The sequence below is a fragment of the Oncorhynchus mykiss genome, chromosome 10 (assembly GCF_013265735.2).
Source record: "Oncorhynchus mykiss isolate Arlee chromosome 10, USDA_OmykA_1.1, whole genome shotgun sequence".
Lineage (NCBI taxonomy): Eukaryota > Metazoa > Chordata > Actinopteri > Salmoniformes > Salmonidae > Oncorhynchus > Oncorhynchus mykiss.
In genome coordinates this window covers 83797554-83815801 of record NC_048574.1, presented here as the reverse complement: position 1 = coordinate 83815801, position 18248 = coordinate 83797554, and the positions used below count along the sequence as shown (strand labels likewise).

General features: G+C 41.1%; 9 non-coding genes across 9 annotated transcripts; all 9 read right to left on the bottom strand.

Moving 5' to 3' along the window:
* Nucleotides 1-425: 425 nt before the first annotated feature.
* LOC118937126 lies at nucleotides 426-589 on the bottom strand. The gene has a single exon (XR_005034520.1). It is a non-coding gene; the product is annotated as a U1 spliceosomal RNA (small nuclear RNA).
* A 1664-nt stretch (nucleotides 590-2253) lies between these two features.
* LOC118936976 lies at nucleotides 2254-2415 on the bottom strand. The gene has a single exon (XR_005034401.1). It is a non-coding gene; the product is annotated as a U1 spliceosomal RNA (small nuclear RNA).
* A 1834-nt stretch (nucleotides 2416-4249) lies between these two features.
* On the bottom strand, nucleotides 4250-4413 carry LOC118937125. Its single transcript, XR_005034519.1, has one exon. It is a non-coding gene; the product is annotated as a U1 spliceosomal RNA (small nuclear RNA).
* A 1834-nt stretch (nucleotides 4414-6247) lies between these two features.
* Nucleotides 6248-6411, bottom strand: LOC118937124. Its single transcript, XR_005034518.1, has one exon. It is a non-coding gene; the product is annotated as a U1 spliceosomal RNA (small nuclear RNA).
* A 1870-nt stretch (nucleotides 6412-8281) lies between these two features.
* On the bottom strand, nucleotides 8282-8445 carry LOC118936955. Its single transcript, XR_005034381.1, has one exon. It is a non-coding gene; the product is annotated as a U1 spliceosomal RNA (small nuclear RNA).
* Nucleotides 8446-12273: 3828 nt separating this feature from the next.
* LOC118937122 lies at nucleotides 12274-12437 on the bottom strand. Its single transcript, XR_005034516.1, has one exon. It is a non-coding gene; the product is annotated as a U1 spliceosomal RNA (small nuclear RNA).
* Nucleotides 12438-14292: 1855 nt separating this feature from the next.
* On the bottom strand, nucleotides 14293-14456 carry LOC118937121. The gene has a single exon (XR_005034515.1). It is a non-coding gene; the product is annotated as a U1 spliceosomal RNA (small nuclear RNA).
* Nucleotides 14457-16312: 1856 nt separating this feature from the next.
* On the bottom strand, nucleotides 16313-16476 carry LOC118937120. The gene has a single exon (XR_005034514.1). It is a non-coding gene; the product is annotated as a U1 spliceosomal RNA (small nuclear RNA).
* A 1579-nt stretch (nucleotides 16477-18055) lies between these two features.
* On the bottom strand, nucleotides 18056-18219 carry LOC118937119. Its single transcript, XR_005034513.1, has one exon. It is a non-coding gene; the product is annotated as a U1 spliceosomal RNA (small nuclear RNA).
* Between the last annotated feature and the right edge of the window lie 29 nt (nucleotides 18220-18248).

The window sequence follows — 18248 nt, the reverse complement described above, 5'->3', positions numbered from 1 at the left end:
AATAGTTGACCAGGGAAATTTCTGTGGCATTGTAATGGTTGACATGTACTGTGGTCTTAAATTACAAACTCTCCTATAAATTATTTAATATTCTAGCAAATGAAAGACCTCAATCCAGATTACATCATGAGGGCACAAAATGATCCATTCACAAGTAGGCCTTTGCCTTGACATTATCAGGACATGACAGGCATAATCACCAGTGCTACAATAACATATCACACACATCCGGGTTATCAGAAGACAAAATGTATCTCTGAGGCCTTAGTTGACTCATAAACAGACCCTACATTCTATAGCCATTCATCTGATAAGAAGATGCAAATGTTGACAAATGTCCTTCTCAACACGAAACTCAATAGAAGAGCGAGTTAAAACACATCGAATTAATAAATATGTCCCTAAATTATTTTTAACATCAAGATCAGGGGAGAGCGCGAACGCAGTCCCCCACTACCAGAAATTATGCAATCGAGATTTCCACATTTGAGAAATTCGCAGGGGTCAGCACAGCCGGAGTGCAATGGCTGAGCCTCGCCCTGGGTGAACCGCCTTCGTGATCACGGTGTCTCCCTTGCCAGGTAAGTATGAGTTGTACACGTTGGTAGAGGAGTACTCCTTCCAGGACAAAGGTGTTTGACTCACGGTTACCACTTCTACTACTGATAATACCACATCATATTGAACAGGGTTTAATGACGTTTACGAATACAGTTGCGGACAAGGCGAAGAAAAAAGCAATACATTTTGTTTTACTATATTATATCACGGACCGACTATTTTCCCATCAAGCAACACGGTAGAAATTCTAAATACATTGCATTTTTGGTCTAAATGTTGGTCTGGTAACACACAAGTAGGCGATGTACCAAAATGCTGAAATCACATTCGTGCACACAGCCAACCGAAAGACACCATTTATTTCTGGTGTTTTGTAGCGTTCCAGACGTTGTAGGAATAGTTTCATCACGCTTGTTTTCTGCTCTCAGTAAAATATGATTCCACCATCGACCACAGGGTGGCATACGACCCACAGATATGGAGGAGAAACAGTAGCCTACTACTTCATCAACAAGACACGGTAGTAGCTACAATGGGTGGTTTTTAATTAATTGTTTTATTTCACCAGGTAGGCTAGTTAGGAACAAGTTCTCATTTACAAACTGCGACCTGGCCAAGATAAAGCACAGCAGTGCGACAAAAACAACAACACAGAGTTACACGTAAACAAACGTAGTCAATAACACAGTAGAACATGAAAATAGAAAGATCTATGTACAGTGACATGGCCATACTCGTATTTGTAATTGTATCTGTAAATTGACAGGATGATACTCGCGATCAGGGTTAAACTGAAGTGTTTTAATATGCCTAAATACATTTTTGGCAGAATACCTCACTACACATTCTCACTGCAAAAAAAAAACCTGCAGAAATGTCTGTGGAATGGATCTGCATCTTGGAACAACAGAATCCATCTTATTGACTGATTTCATCAGGAAATAAGTGGACCAGGGACATGTCTGTGGCATGGTAATGGTTGACCAGGGAAATGTTTGTGGCATTGTAGACCAGGGACATGTCCGTGGAATGGTAATGGTTGACCAGGGAAATGTCTGTTGTCAAGGTAATGGTTGACCAGGGAAATGTCTGTGGAATGGTAATGTTTAACCAGGGAAATGTCTGTTGTCAAGGTAATGGTTGACCAGGGCAATGACTGTGGCATGGTAATGGTTGACCAGGGAAATGTCTGTTGTCATGGTAATGGTTGACCGTGAAATGACTGTGGAATGGTAATGGTTGACCAGGGAAATGTCTGTTGTCATGGTAATGGTTGACCAGGGAAATGTCTGTTTTCATGGTAATAGTTGACCAGGGAAATTTCTGTGGCATTGTAATGGTTGACATGTACTGTGGTCTTAAATTACAAACTCTCCTATAAATTATTTAATATTCTAGCAAATGAAAGACCTCAATCCAGATTACATCATGAGGGCACAAAATGATCCATTCACAAGTAGGCCTTTGCCTTGACATTATCAGGACATGACAGGCATAATCACCAGTGCTACAATAACATATCACACACATCCGGGTTATCAGAAGACAAAATGTATCTCTGAGGCCTTAGTTGACTCATAAACAGACCCTACATTCTATAGCCATTCATCTGATAAGAACATGCAAATGTTGACAAGTTAAAACACATCGAATTAATAAATATGTCCCTAAATTATTTTTAACATCAAGATCAGGGGAGAGCGCGAACGCAGTCCCCACTACCAGAAATTATGCAATCGAGATTTCCACATTTGAGAAATTCGCAGGGGTCAGCACAGCCGGAGTGCAATGGCTGAGCCTCGCCCTGGGTGAACCGCCTTCGTGATCACGGTGTCTCCCTTGCCAGGTAAGTATGAGTTGTACACGTTGGTAGAGGAGTACTCCTTCCAGGACAAAGGTGTTTGACTCACGGTTACCACTTCTACTACTGATAATACCACATCATATTGAACAGGGTTTAATGACGTTTACGAATACAGTTGCGGACAAGGCGAAGAAAAAAGCAATACATTTTGTTTTACTATATTATATCACGGACCGACTATTTTCCCATCAAGCAACACGGTAGAAATTCTAAATACATTGCATTTTTGGTCTAAATGTTGGTCTGGTAACACACAAGTAGGCGATGTACCAAAATGCTGAAATCACATTCGTGCACACAGCCAACCGAAAGACACCATTTATTTCTGGTGTTTTGTAGCGTTCCAGACGTTGTAGGAATAGTTTCATCACGCTTGTTTTCTGCTCTCAGTAAAATATGATTCCACCATCGACCACAGGGTGGCATACGACCCACAGATATGGAGGAGAAACAGTAGCCTACTACTTCATCAACAAGACACGGTAGTAGCTACAATGGGTGGTTTTTAATTAATTGTTTTATTTCACCAGGTAGGCTAGTTGGGAACAAGTTCTCATTTACAAACTGCGACCTGGCCAAGATAAAGCACAGCAGTGCGACAAAAACAACAACACAGAGTTACACGTAAACAAACGTAGTCAATAACACAGTAGAACATGAAAATAGAAAGATCTATGTACAGTGACATGGCCATACTCGTATTTGTAATTGTATCTGTAAATTGACAGGATGATACTCGCGATCAGGGTTAAACTGAAGTGTTTTAATATGCCTAAATACATTTTTGGCAGAATACCTCACTACACATTCTCACTGCAAAAAAAATAAAACTGCAGAAATGTCTGTGGAATGGATCTGCATCTTGGAACAACAGAATCCATCTTATTGACTGATTTCATCAGGAAATAAGTGGACCAGGGACATGTCTGTGGCATGGTAATGGTTGACCAGGGAAATGTTTGTGGCATTGTAGACCAGGGACATGTCCGTGGAATGGTAATGGTTGACCAGGGAAATGTCTGTTGTCAAGGTAATGGTTGACCAGGGAAATGTCTGTGGAATGGTAATGTTTAACCAGGGAAATGTCTGTTGTCAAGGTAATGGTTGACCAGGGCAATGACTGTGGCATGGTAATGGTTGACCAGGGAAATGTCTGTTGTCATGGTAATGGTTGACCGTGAAATGACTGTGGAATGGTAATGGTTGACCAGGGAAATGTCTGTTGTCATGGTAATGGTTGACCAGGGAAATGTCTGTTTTCATGGTAATGGTTGACCAGGGAAATGTCTGTTGTCATGGTAATAGTTGACGAGGGAAATGTCTGTTGTCATGGTAATGTTTGACCAGGGACATGACTGTGGCATGGTAATGGTTGACCAGGGAAATGTCTGTTGTCATGGTAATGGTTGACCAGGGAAATGTCTGTTTTCATGGTAATAGTTGACCAGGGAAATTTCTGTGGCATTGTAATGGTTGACATGTACTGTGGTCTTAAATTACAAACTCTCCTATAAATTATTTAATATTCTAGCAAATGAAAGACCTCAATCCAGATTACATCATGAGGGCACAAAATGATCCATTCACAAGTAGGCCTTTGCCTTGACATTATCAGGACATGACAGGCATAATCACCAGTGCTACAATAACATATCACACACATCCGGGTTATCAGAAGACAAAATGTATCTCTGAGGCCTTAGTTGACTCATAAACAGACCCTACATTCTATAGCCATTCATCTGATAAGAACATGCAAATGTTGACAAGTTAAAACACATCGAATTAATAAATATGTCCCTAAATTATTTTTAACATCAAGATCAGGGGAGAGCGCGAACGCAGTCCCCCACTACCAGAAATTATGCAATCGAGATTTCCACATTTGAGAAATTCGCAGGGGTCAGCACAGCCGGAGTGCAATGGCTGAGCCTCGCCCTGGGTGAACCGCCTTCGTGATCACGGTGTCTCCCTTGCCAGGTAAGTATGAGTTGTACACGTTGGTAGAGGAGTACTCCTTCCAGGACAAAGGTGTTTGACTCACGGTTACCACTTCTACTACTGATAATACCACATCATATTGAACAGGGTTTAATGACGTTTACGAATACAGTTGCGGACAAGGCGAAGAAAAAAGCAATACATTTTGTTTTACTATATTATATCACGGACCGACTATTTTCCCATCAAGCAACACGGTAGAAATTCTAAATACATTGCATTTTTGGTCTAAATGTTGGTCTGGTAACACACAAGTAGGCGATGTACCAAAATGCTGAAATCACATTCGTGCACACAGCCAACCGAAAGACACCATTTATTTCTGGTGTTTTGTAGCGTTCCAGACGTTGTAGGAATAGTTTCATCACGCTTGTTTTCTGCTCTCAGTAAAATATGATTCCACCATCGACCACAGGGTGGCATACGACCCACAGATATGGAGGAGAAACAGTAGCCTACTACTTCATCAACAAGACACGGTAGTAGCTACAATGGGTGGTTTTTAATTAATTGTTTTATTTCACCAGGTAGGCTAGTTGGGAACAAGTTCTCATTTACAAACTGCGACCTGGCCAAGATAAAGCACAGCAGTGCGACAAAAACAACAACACAGAGTTACACGTAAACAAACGTAGTCAATAACACAGTAGAACATGAAAATAGAAAGATCTATGTACAGTGACATGGCCATACTCGTATTTGTAATTGTATCTGTAAATTGACAGGATGATACTCGCGATCAGGGTTAAACTGAAGTGTTTTAATATGCCTAAATACATTTTTGGCAGAATACCTCACTACACATTCTCACTGCAAAAAAAATAAAACTGCAGAAATGTCTGTGGAATGGATCTGCATCTTGGAACAACAGAATCCATCTTATTGACTGATTTCATCAGGAAATAAGTGGACCAGGGACATGTCTGTGGCATGGTAATGGTTGACCAGGGAAATGTTTGTGGCATTGTAGACCAGGGACATGTCCGTGGAATGGTAATGGTTGACCAGGGAAATGTCTGTTGTCAAGGTAATGGTTGACCAGGGAAATGTCTGTGGAATGGTAATGTTTAACCAGGGAAATGTCTGTTGTCAAGGTAATGGTTGACCAGGGCAATGACTGTGGCATGGTAATGGTTGACCAGGGAAATGTCTGTTGTCATGGTAATGGTTGACCGTGAAATGACTGTGGAATGGTAATGGTTGACCAGGGAAATGTCTGTTGTCATGGTAATGGTTGACCAGGGAAATGTCTGTTTTCATGGTAATGGTTGACCAGGGAAATGTCTGTTGTCATGGTAATAGTTGACGAGGGAAATGTCTGTTGTCATGGTAATGTTTGACCAGGGACATGACTGTGGCATGGTAATGGTTGACCAGGGAAATGTCTGTTGTCATGGTAATGGTTGACCAGGGAAATGTCTGTTTTCATGGTAATAGTTGACCAGGGAAATTTCTGTGGCATTGTAATGGTTGACATGTACTGTGGTCTTAAATTACAAACTCTCCTATAAATTATTTAATATTCTAGCAAATGAAAGACCTCAATCCAGATTACATCATGAGGGCACAAAATGATCCATTCACAAGTAGGCCTTTGCCTTGACATTATCAGGACATGACAGGCATAATCACCAGTGCTACAATAACATATCACACACATCCGGGTTATCAGAAGACAAAATGTATCTCTGAGGCCTTAGTTGACTCATAAACAGACCCTACATTCTATAGCCATTCATCTGATAAGAACATGCAAATGTTGACAAGTTAAAACACATCGAATTAATAAATATGTCCCTAAATTATTTTTAACATCAAGATCAGGGGAGAGCGCGAACGCAGTCCCCCACTACCAGAAATTATGCAATCGAGATTTCCACATTTGAGAAATTCGCAGGGGTCAGCACAGCCGGAGTGCAATGGCTGAGCCTCGCCCTGGGTGAACCGCCTTCGTGATCACGGTGTCTCCCTTGCCAGGTAAGTATGAGTTGTACACGTTGGTAGAGGAGTACTCCTTCCAGGACAAAGGTGTTTGACTCACGGTTACCACTTCTACTACTGATAATACCACATCATATTGAACAGGGTTTAATGACGTTTACGAATACAGTTGCGGACAAGGCGAAGAAAAAAGCAATACATTTTGTTTTACTATATTATATCACGGACCGACTATTTTCCCATCAAGCAACACGGTAGAAATTCTAAATACATTGCATTTTTGGTCTAAATGTTGGTCTGGTAACACACAAGTAGGCGATGTACCAAAATGCTGAAATCACATTCGTGCACACAGCCAACCGAAAGACACCATTTATTTCTGGTGTTTTGTAGCGTTCCAGACGTTGTAGGAATAGTTTCATCACGCTTGTTTTCTGCTCTCAGTAAAATATGATTCCACCATCGACCACAGGGTGGCATACGACCCACAGATATGGAGGAGAAACAGTAGCCTACTACTTCATCAACAAGACACGGTAGTAGCTACAATGGGTGGTTTTTAATTAATTGTTTTATTTCACCAGGTAGGCTAGTTGGGAACAAGTTCTCATTTACAAACTGCGACCTGGCCAAGATAAAGCACAGCAGTGCGACAAAAACAACAACACAGAGTTACACGTAAACAAACGTAGTCAATAACACAGTAGAACATGAAAATAGAAAGATCTATGTACAGTGACATGGCCATACTCGTATTTGTAATTGTATCTGTAAATTGACAGGATGATACTCGCGATCAGGGTTAAACTGAAGTGTTTTAATATGCCTAAATACATTTTTGGCAGAATACCTCACTACACATTCTCACTGCAAAAAAAATAAAACTGCAGAAATGTCTGTGGAATGGATCTGCATCTTGGAACAACAGAATCCATCTTATTGACTGATTTCATCAGGAAATAAGTGGACCAGGGACATGTCTGTGGCATGGTAATGGTTGACCAGGGAAATGTTTGTGGCATTGTAGACCAGGGACATGTCCGTGGAATGGTAATGGTTGACCAGGGAAATGTCTGTTGTCAAGGTAATGGTTGACCAGGGAAATGTCTGTGGAATGGTAATGTTTAACCAGGGAAATGTCTGTTGTCAAGGTAATGGTTGACCAGGGCAATGACTGTGGCATGGTAATGGTTGACCAGGGAAATGTCTGTTGTCATGGTAATGGTTGACCGTGAAATGACTGTGGAATGGTAATGGTTGACCAGGGAAATGTCTGTTGTCATGGTAATGGTTGACCAGGGAAATGTCTGTTTTCATGGTAATGGTTGACCAGGGAAATGTCTGTTGTCATGGTAATAGTTGACGAGGGAAATGTCTGTTGTCATGGTAATGTTTGACCAGGGACATGACTGTGGCATGGTAATGGTTGACCAGGGAAATGTCTGTTGTCATGGTAATGGTTGACCAGGGAAATGTCTGTTTTCATGGTAATAGTTGACCAGGGAAATTTCTGTGGCATTGTAATGGTTGACATGTACTGTGGTCTTAAATTACAAACTCTCCTATAAATTATTTAATATTCTAGCAAATGAAAGACCTCAATCCAGATTACATCATGAGGGCACAAAATGATCCATTCACAAGTAGGCCTTTGCCTTGACATTATCAGGACATGACAGGCATAATCACCAGTGCTACAATAACATATCACACACATCCGGGTTATCAGAAGACAAAATGTATCTCTGAGGCCTTAGTTGACTCATAAACAGACCCTACATTCTATAGCCATTCATCTGATAAGAAGATGCAAATGTTGACAAATGTCCTTCTCAACACGAAACTCAATAGAAGAGCGAGTTAAAACACATCGAATTAATAAATATGTGCCTAAATTATTTTTAACATCAAGATCAGGGGAGAGCGCGAACGCAGTCCCCCACTACCAGAAATTATGCAATCGAGATTTCCACATTTGAGAAATTCGCAGGGGTCAGCACAGCCGGAGTGCAATGGCTGAGCCTCGCCCCGGGTGAACCGTCTTCGTGATCACGGTGTCTCCCTTGCCAGGTAAGTATGAGTTGTACACGTTGGTAGAGGAGTACTCCTTCCAGGACAAAGGTGTTTGACTCACGGTTACCACTTCTACTACTGATAATACCACATCATATTGAACAGGGTTTAATGACGTTTACGAATACAGTTGCGGACAAGGCGAAGAAAAAAGCAATACATTTTGTTTTACTATATTATATCACGGACCGACTATTTTCCCATCAAGCAACACGGTAGAAATTCTAAATACATTGCATTTTTGGTCTAAATGTTGGTCTGGTAACACACAAGTAGGCGATGTACCAAAATGCTGAAATCACATTCGTGCACACAGCCAACCGAAAGACACCATTTATTTCTGGTGTTTTGTAGCGTTCCAGACGTTGTAGGAATAGTTTCATCACGCTTGTTTTCTGCTCTCAGTAAAATATGATTCCACCATCGACCACAGGGTGGCATACGACCCACAGATATGGAGGAGAAACAGTAGCCTACTACTTCATCAACAAGACACGGTAGTAGCTACAATGGGTGGTTTTTAATTAATTGTTTTATTTCACCAGGTAGGCTAGTTAGGAACAAGTTCTCATTTACAAACTGCGACCTGGCCAAGATAAAGCACAGCAGTGCGACAAAAACAACAACACAGAGTTACACGTAAACAAACGTAGTCAATAACACAGTAGAACATGAAAATAGAAAGATCTATGTACAGTGACATGGCCATACTCGTATTTGTAATTGTATCTGTAAATTGACAGGATGATACTCGCGATCAGGGTTAAACTGAAGTGTTTTAATATGCCTAAATACATTTTTGGCAGAATACCTCACTACACATTCTCACTGCAAAAAAAAAACCTGCAGAAATGTCTGTGGAATGGATCTGCATCTTGGAACAACAGAATCCATCTTATTGACTGATTTCATCAGGAAATAAGTGGACCAGGGACATGTCTGTGGCATGGTAATGGTTGACCAGGGAAATGTTTGTGGCATTGTAGACCAGGGACATGTCCGTGGAATGGTAATGGTTGACCAGGGAAATGTCTGTTGTCAAGGTAATGGTTGACCAGGGAAATGTCTGTGGAATGGTAATGTTTAACCAGGGAAATGTCTGTTGTCAAGGTAATGGTTGACCAGGGCAATGACTGTGGCATGGTAATGGTTGACCAGGGAAATGTCTGTTGTCATGGTAATGGTTGACCGTGAAATGACTGTGGAATGGTAATGGTTGACCAGGGAAATGTCTGTTGTCATGGTAATGGTTGACCAGGGAAATGTCTGTTTTCATGGTAATGGTTGACCAGGGAAATGTCTGTTGTCATGGTAATAGTTGACGAGGGAAATGTCTGTTGTCATGGTAATGTTTGACCAGGGACATGACTGTGGCATGGTAATGGTTGACCAGGGAAATGTCTGTTGTCATGGTAATGGTTGACCAGGGAAATGTCTGTTTTCATGGTAATAGTTGACCAGGGAAATTTCTGTGGCATTGTAATGGTTGACATGTACTGTGGTCTTAAATTACAAACTCTCCTATAAATTATTTAATATTCTAGCAAATGAAAGACCTCAATCCAGATTACATCATGAGGGCACAAAATGATCCATTCACAAGTAGGCCTTTGCCTTGACATTATCAGGACATGACAGGCATAATCACCAGTGCTACAATAACATATCACACACATCCGGGTTATCAGAAGACAAAATGTATCTCTGAGGCCTTAGTTGACTCATAAACAGACCCTACATTCTATAGCCATTCATCTGATAAGAACATGCAAATGTTGACAAATGTACTTCTCAACACGAAGCGAGTTAAAACACATCGAATTAATAAATATGTCCCTAAATTATTTTTAACATCAAGATCAGGGGAGAGCGCGAACGCATGTACACGTTGGTAGAGGAGTACTCCTTCCAGGACAAAGGTGTTTGACTCACGGTTACCACTTCTACTACTGATAATACCACATCATATTGAACAGGGTTTAATGACGTTTACGAATACAGTTGCGGACAAGGCGAAGAAAAAAGCAATACATTTTGTTTTACTATATTATATCACGGACCGACTATTTTCCCATCAAGCAACACGGTAGAAATTCTAAATACATTGCATTTTTGGTCTAAATGTTGGTCTGGTAACACACAAGTAGGCGATGTACCAAAATGCTGAAATCACATTCGTGCACACAGCCAACCGAAAGACACCATTTATTTCTGGTGTTTTGTAGCGTTCCAGACGTTGTAGGAATAGTTTCATCACGCTTGTTTTCTGCTCTCAGTAAAATATGATTCCACCATCGACCACAGGGTGGCATACGACCCACAGATATGGAGGAGAAACAGTAGCCTACTACTTCATCAACAAGACACGGTAGTAGCTACAATGGGTGGTTTTTAATTAATTGTTTTATTTCACCAGGTAGGCTAGTTAGGAACAAGTTCTCATTTACAAACTGCGACCTGGCCAAGATAAAGCACAGCAGTGCGACAAAAACAACAACACAGAGTTACACGTAAACAAACGTAGTCAATAACACAGTAGAACATGAAAATAGAAAGATCTATGTACAGTGACATGGCCATACTCGTATTTGTAATTGTATCTGTAAATTGACAGGATGATACTCGCGATCAGGGTTAAACTGAAGTGTTTTAATATGCCTAAATACATTTTTGGCAGAATACCTCACTACACATTCTCACTGCAAAAAAAAAACCTGCAGAAATGTCTGTGGAATGGATCTGCATCTTGGAACAACAGAATCCATCTTATTGACTGATTTCATCAGGAAATAAGTGGACCAGGGACATGTCTGTGGCATGGTAATGGTTGACCAGGGAAATGTTTGTGGCATTGTAGACCAGGGACATGTCCGTGGAATGGTAATGGTTGACCAGGGAAATGTCTGTTGTCAAGGTAATGGTTGACCAGGGAAATGTCTGTGGAATGGTAATGTTTAACCAGGGAAATGTCTGTTGTCAAGGTAATGGTTGACCAGGGCAATGACTGTGGCATGGTAATGGTTGACCAGGGAAATGTCTGTTGTCATGGTAATGGTTGACCGTGAAATGACTGTGGAATGGTAATGGTTGACCAGGGAAATGTCTGTTGTCATGGTAATGGTTGACCAGGGAAATGTCTGTTTTCATGGTAATGGTTGACCAGGGAAATGTCTGTTGTCATGGTAATAGTTGACGAGGGAAATGTCTGTTGTCATGGTAATGGTTGACCAGGGAAATGTCTGTTTTCATGGTAATGGTTGACCAGGGAAATGTCTGTTGTCATGGTAATAGTTGACGAGGGAAATGTCTGTTGTCATGGTAATGTTTGACCAGGGACATGACTGTGGCATGGTAATGGTTGACCAGGGAAATGTCTGTTGTCATGGTAATGGTTGACCAGGGAAATGTCTGTTTTCATGGTAATAGTTGACCAGGGAAATTTCTGTGGCATTGTAATGGTTGACATGTACTGTGGTCTTAAATTACAAACTCTCCTATAAATTATTTAATATTCTAGCAAATGAAAGACCTCAATCCAGATTACATCATGAGGGCACAAAATGATCCATTCACAAGTAGGCCTTTGCCTTGACATTATCAGGACATGACAGGCATAATCACCAGTGCTACAATAACATATCACACACATCCGGGTTATCAGAAGACAAAATGTATCTCTGAGGCCTTAGTTGACTCATAAACAGACCCTACATTCTATAGCCATTCATCTGATAAGAACATGCAAATGTTGACAAATGTACTTCTCAACACGAAGCGAGTTAAAACACATCGAATTAATAAATATGTCCCTAAATTATTTTTAACATCAAGATCAGGGGAGAGCGCGAACGCAGTCCCCCACTACCAGAAATTATGCAATCGAGATTTCCACATTTGAGAAATTCGCAGGGGTCAGCACAGCCGGAGTGCAATGGCTGAGCCTCGCCCTGGGTGAACCGCCTTCGTGATCACGGTGTCTCCCTTGCCAGGTAAGTATGAGTTGTACACGTTGGTAGAGGAGTACTCCTTCCAGGACAAAGGTGTTTGACTCACGGTTACCACTTCTACTACTGATAATACCACATCATATTGAACAGGGTTTAATGACGTTTACGAATACAGTTGCGGACAAGGCGAAGAAAAAAGCAATACATTTTGTTTTACTATATTATATCACGGACCGACTATTTTCCCATCAAGCAACACGGTAGAAATTCTAAATACATTGCATTTTTGGTCTAAATGTTGGTCTGGTAACACACAAGTAGGCGATGTACCAAAATGCTGAAATCACATTCGTGCACACAGCCAACCGAAAGACACCATTTATTTCTGGTGTTTTGTAGCGTTCCAGACGTTGTAGGAATAGTTTCATCACGCTTGTTTTCTGCTCTCAGTAAAATATGATTCCACCATCGACCACAGGGTGGCATACGACCCACAGATATGGAGGAGAAACAGTAGCCTACTACTTCATCAACAAGACACGGTAGTAGCTACAATGGGTGGTTTTTAATTAATTGTTTTATTTCACCAGGTAGGCTAGTTAGGAACAAGTTCTCATTTACAAACTGCAACCTGGCCAAGATAAAGCACAGCAGTGCGACAAAAACAACAACACAGAGTTACACGTAAACAAACGTAGTCAATAACACAGTAGAACATGAAAATAGAAAGATCTATGTACAGTGACATGGCCATACTCGTATTTGTAATTGTATCTGTAAATTGACAGGATGATACTCGCGATCAGGGTTAAACTGAAGTGTTTTAATATGCCTAAATACATTTTTGGCAGAATACCTCACTACACATTCTCACTGCAAAAAAAAAACCTGCAGAAATGTCTGTGGAATGGATCTGCATCTTGGAACAACAGAATCCATCTTATTGACTGATTTCATCAGGAAATAAGTGGACCAGGGACATGTCTGTGGCATGGTAATGGTTGACCAGGGAAATGTTTGTGGCATTGTAGACCAGGGACATGTCCGTGGAATGGTAATGGTTGACCAGGGAAATGTCTGTTGTCAAGGTAATGGTTGACCAGGGAAATGTCTGTGGAATGGTAATGTTTAACCAGGGAAATGTCTGTTGTCAAGGTAATGGTTGACCAGGGCAATGACTGTGGCATGGTAATGGTTGACCAGGGAAATGTCTGTTGTCATGGTAATGGTTGACCGTGAAATGACTGTGGAATGGTAATGGTTGACCAGGGAAATGTCTGTTGTCATGGTAATGGTTGACCAGGGAAATGTCTGTTTTCATGGTAATGGTTGACCAGGGAAATGTCTGTTGTCATGGTAATAGTTGACGAGGGAAATGTCTGTTGTCATGGTAATGTTTGACCAGGGACATGACTGTGGCATGGTAATGGTTGACCAGGGAAATGTCTGTTGTCATGGTAATGGTTGACCAGGGAAATGTCTGTTTTCATGGTAATAGTTGACCAGGGAAATTTCTGTGGCATTGTAATGGTTGACATGTACTGTGGTCTTAAATTACAAACTCTCCTATAAATTATTTAATATTCTAGCAAATGAAAGACCTCAATCCAGATTACATCATGAGGGCACAAAATGATCCATTCACAAGTAGGCCTTTGCCTTGACATTATCAGGACATGACAGGCATAATCACCAGTGCTACAATAACATATCACACACATCCGGGTTATCAGAAGACAAAATGTATCTCTGAGGCCTTAGTTGACTCATAAACAGACCCTACATTCTATAGCCATTCATCTGATAAGAACATGCAAATGTTGACAAATGTACTTCTCAACACGAAGCGAGTTAAAACACATCGAATTAATAAATATGTCCCTAAATTATTTTTAACATCAAGATCAGGGGAGAGCGCGAACGCAGTCCCCCACTACCAGAAATTATGCAATCGAGATTTCCACATTTGAGAAATTCGCAGGGGTCAGCACAGCCGGAGTGCAATGGCTGAGCCTCGCCCTGGGTGAACCGCCTTCGTGATCACGGTGTCTCCCTTGCCAGGTAAGTATGAGTTGTACACGTTGGTAGAGGAGTACTCCTTCCAGGACAAAGGTGTTTGACTCACGGTTACCACTTCTACTACTGATAATACCACATCATATTGAACAGGGTTTAATGACGTTTACGAATACAGTTGCGGACAAGGCGAAGAAAAAAGCAATACATTTTGTTTTACTATATTATATCACGGACCGACTATTTTCCCATCAAGCAACACGGTAGAAATTCTAAATACATTGCATTTTTGGTCTAAATGTTGGTCTGGTAACACACAAGTAGGCGATGTACCAAAATGCTGAAATCACATTCGTGCACACAGCCAACCGAAAGACACCATTTATTTCTGGTGTTTTGTAGCGTTCCAGACGTTGTAGGAATAGTTTCATCACGCTTGTTTTCTGCTCTCAGTAAAATATGATTCCACCATCGACCACAGGGTGGCATACGACCCACAGATATGGAGGAGAAACAGTAGCCTACTACTTCATCAACAAGACACGGTAGTAGCTACAATGGGTGGTTTTTAATTAATTGTTTTATTTCACCAGGTAGGCTAGTTAGGAACAAGTTCTCATTTACAAACTGCAACCTGGCCAAGATAAAGCACAGCAGTGCGACAAAAACAACAACACAGAGTTACACGTAAACAAACGTAGTCAATAACACAGTAGAACATGAAAATAGAAAGATCTATGTACAGTGACATGGCCATACTCGTATTTGTAATTGTATCTGTAAATTGACAGGATGATACTCGCGATCAGGGTTAAACTGAAGTGTTTTAATATGCCTAAATACATTTTTGGCAGAATACCTCACTACACATTCTCACTGCAAAAAAAAAAACCTGCAGAAATGTCTGTGGAATGGATCTGCATCTTGGAACAACAGAATCCATCTTATTGACTGATTTCATCAGGAAATAAGTGGACCAGGGACATGTCTGTGGCATGGTAATGGTTGACCAGGGAAATGTTTGTGGCATTGTAGACCAGGGACATGTCCGTGGAATGGTAATGGTTGACCAGGGAAATGTCTGTTGTCAAGGTAATGGTTGACCAGGGAAATGTCTGTGGAATGGTAATGTTTAACCAGGGAAATGTCTGTTGTCAAGGTAATGGTTGACCAGGGCAATGACTGTGGCATGGTAATGGTTGACCAGGGAAATGTCTGTTGTCATGGTAATGGTTGACCGTGAAATGACTGTGGAATGGTAATGGTTGACCAGGGAAATGTCTGTTGTCATGGTAATGGTTGACCAGGGAAATGTCTGTTTTCATGGTAATGGTTGACCAGGGAAATGTCTGTTGTCATGGTAATAGTTGACGAGGGAAATGTCTGTTGTCATGGTAATGTTTGACCAGGGACATGACTGTGGCATGGTAATGGTTGACCAGGGAAATGTCTGTTGTCATGGTAATGGTTGACCAGGGAAATGTCTGTTTTCATGGTAATAGTTGACCAGGGAAATTTCTGTGGCATTGTAATGGTTGACATGTACTGTGGTCTTAAATTACAAACTCTCCTATAAATTATTTAATATTCTAGCAAATGAAAGACCTCAATCCAGATTACATCATGAGGGCACAAAATGATCCATTCACAAGTAGGCCTTTGCCTTGACATTATCAGGACATGACAGGCATAATCACCAGTGCTACAATAACATATCACACACATCCGGGTTATCAGAAGACAAAATGTATCTCTGAGGCCTTAGTTGACTCATAAACAGACCCTACATTCTATAGCCATTCATCTGATAAGAACATGCAAATGTTGACAAATGTCCTTCTCAACACGAAGCGAGTTAAAACACATCGAATTAATAAATATGTCCCTAAATTATTTTTAACATCAAGATCAGGGGAGAGCGCGAACGCAGTCCCCCACTACCAGAAATTATGCAATCGAGATTTCCACATTTGAGAAATTCGCAGGGGTCAGCACAGCCGGAGTGCAATGGCTGAGCCTCGCCCTGGGTGAACCGCCTTCGTGATCACGGTGTCTCCCTTGCCAGGTAAGTATGAGTTGTACACGTTGGTAGAGGAGTACTCCTTCCAGGACAAAGGTGTTTGACTCACGGTTACCACTTCTACTACTGATAATACCACATCATATTGAACAGGGTTTAATGACGTTTACGAATACAGTTGCGGACAAGGCGAAGAAAAAAGCAATACATTTTGTTTTACTATATTATATCACGGACCGACTATTTTCCCATCAAGCAACACGGTAGAAATTCTAAATACATTGCATTTTTGGTCTAAATGTTGGTCTGGTAACACACAAGTAGGCGATGTACCAAAATGCTGAAATCACATTCGTGCACACAGCCAACCGAAAGACACCATTTATTTCTGGTGTTTTGTAGCGTTCCAGACGTTGTAGGAATAGTTTCATCACGCTTGTTTTCTGCTCTCAGTAAAATATGATTCCACCATCGACCACAGGGTGGCATACGACCCACAGATATGGAGGAGAAACAGTAGCCTACTACTTCATCAACAAGACACGGTAGTAGCTACAATGGGTGGTTTTTAATTAATTGTTTTATTTCACCAGGTAGGCTAGTTGGGAACAAGTTCTCATTTACAAACTGCGACCTGGCCAAGATAAAGCACAGCAGTGCGACAAAAACAACAACACAGAGTTACGCGTAAACAAACGTAGTCAATAACACAGTAGAACATGAAAATAGAAAGATCTATGTACAGTGACATGGCCATACTCGTATTTGTAATTGTATCTGTAAATTGACAGGATGATACTCGCGATCAGGGTTAAACTGAAGTGTTTTAATATGCCTAAATACATTTTTGGCAGAATACCTCACTACACATTCTCACTGCAAAAAAAAAACCTGCAGAAATGTCTGTGGAATGGATCTGCATCTTGGAACAACAGAATCCATCTTATTGACTGATTTCATCAGGAAATAAGTGGACCAGGGACATGTCTGTGGCATGGTAATGGTTGACCAGGGAAATGTCTGTGGCATTGTAGACCAGGGACATGTCTGTGGAATGGTAATGGTTGACCAGGGAAATGTCTGTGGCATGGTAATGGTTGACCAGGGAAATGTCTGTGGCATTGTAGACCAGGGACATGTCTGTGGAATGGTAATGGTTGACCAGGGAAATGTCTGTTGTCATGGTAATGGTTGACCAGGGAAATGTCTGTTTTCATGGTAATAGTTGACCAGGGAAATTTCTGTGGCATTGTAATGGTTGACATGTACTGTGGTCTTAAATTACAAACTCTCCTATAAATTATTTAATATTCTAGCAAATGAAAGACCTCAATCCAGATTACATCATGAGGGCACAAAATGATCCATTCACAAGTAGGCCTTTGCCTTGACATTATCAGGACATGACAGGCATAATCACCAGTGCTACAATAACATATCACACACATCCGGGTTATCAGAAGACAAAATGTATCTCTGAGGCCTTAGTTGACTCATAAACAGACCCTACATTCTATAGCCATTCATCTGATAAGAACATGCAAATGTTGACAAATGTCCTTCTCAACACGAAGCGAGTTAAAACACATCGAATTAATAAATATGTCCCTAAATTATTTTTAACATCAAGATCAGGGGAGAGCGCGAACGCAGTCCCCCACTACCAGAAATTATGCAATCGAGATTTCCACATTTGAGAAATTCGCAGGGGTCAGCACAGCCGGAGTGCAATGGCTGAGCCTCGCCCTGGGTGAACCGCCTTCGTGATCACGGTGTCTCCCTTGCCAGGTAAGTATGAGTTGTACACGTTGGTAGAGGAGTACTC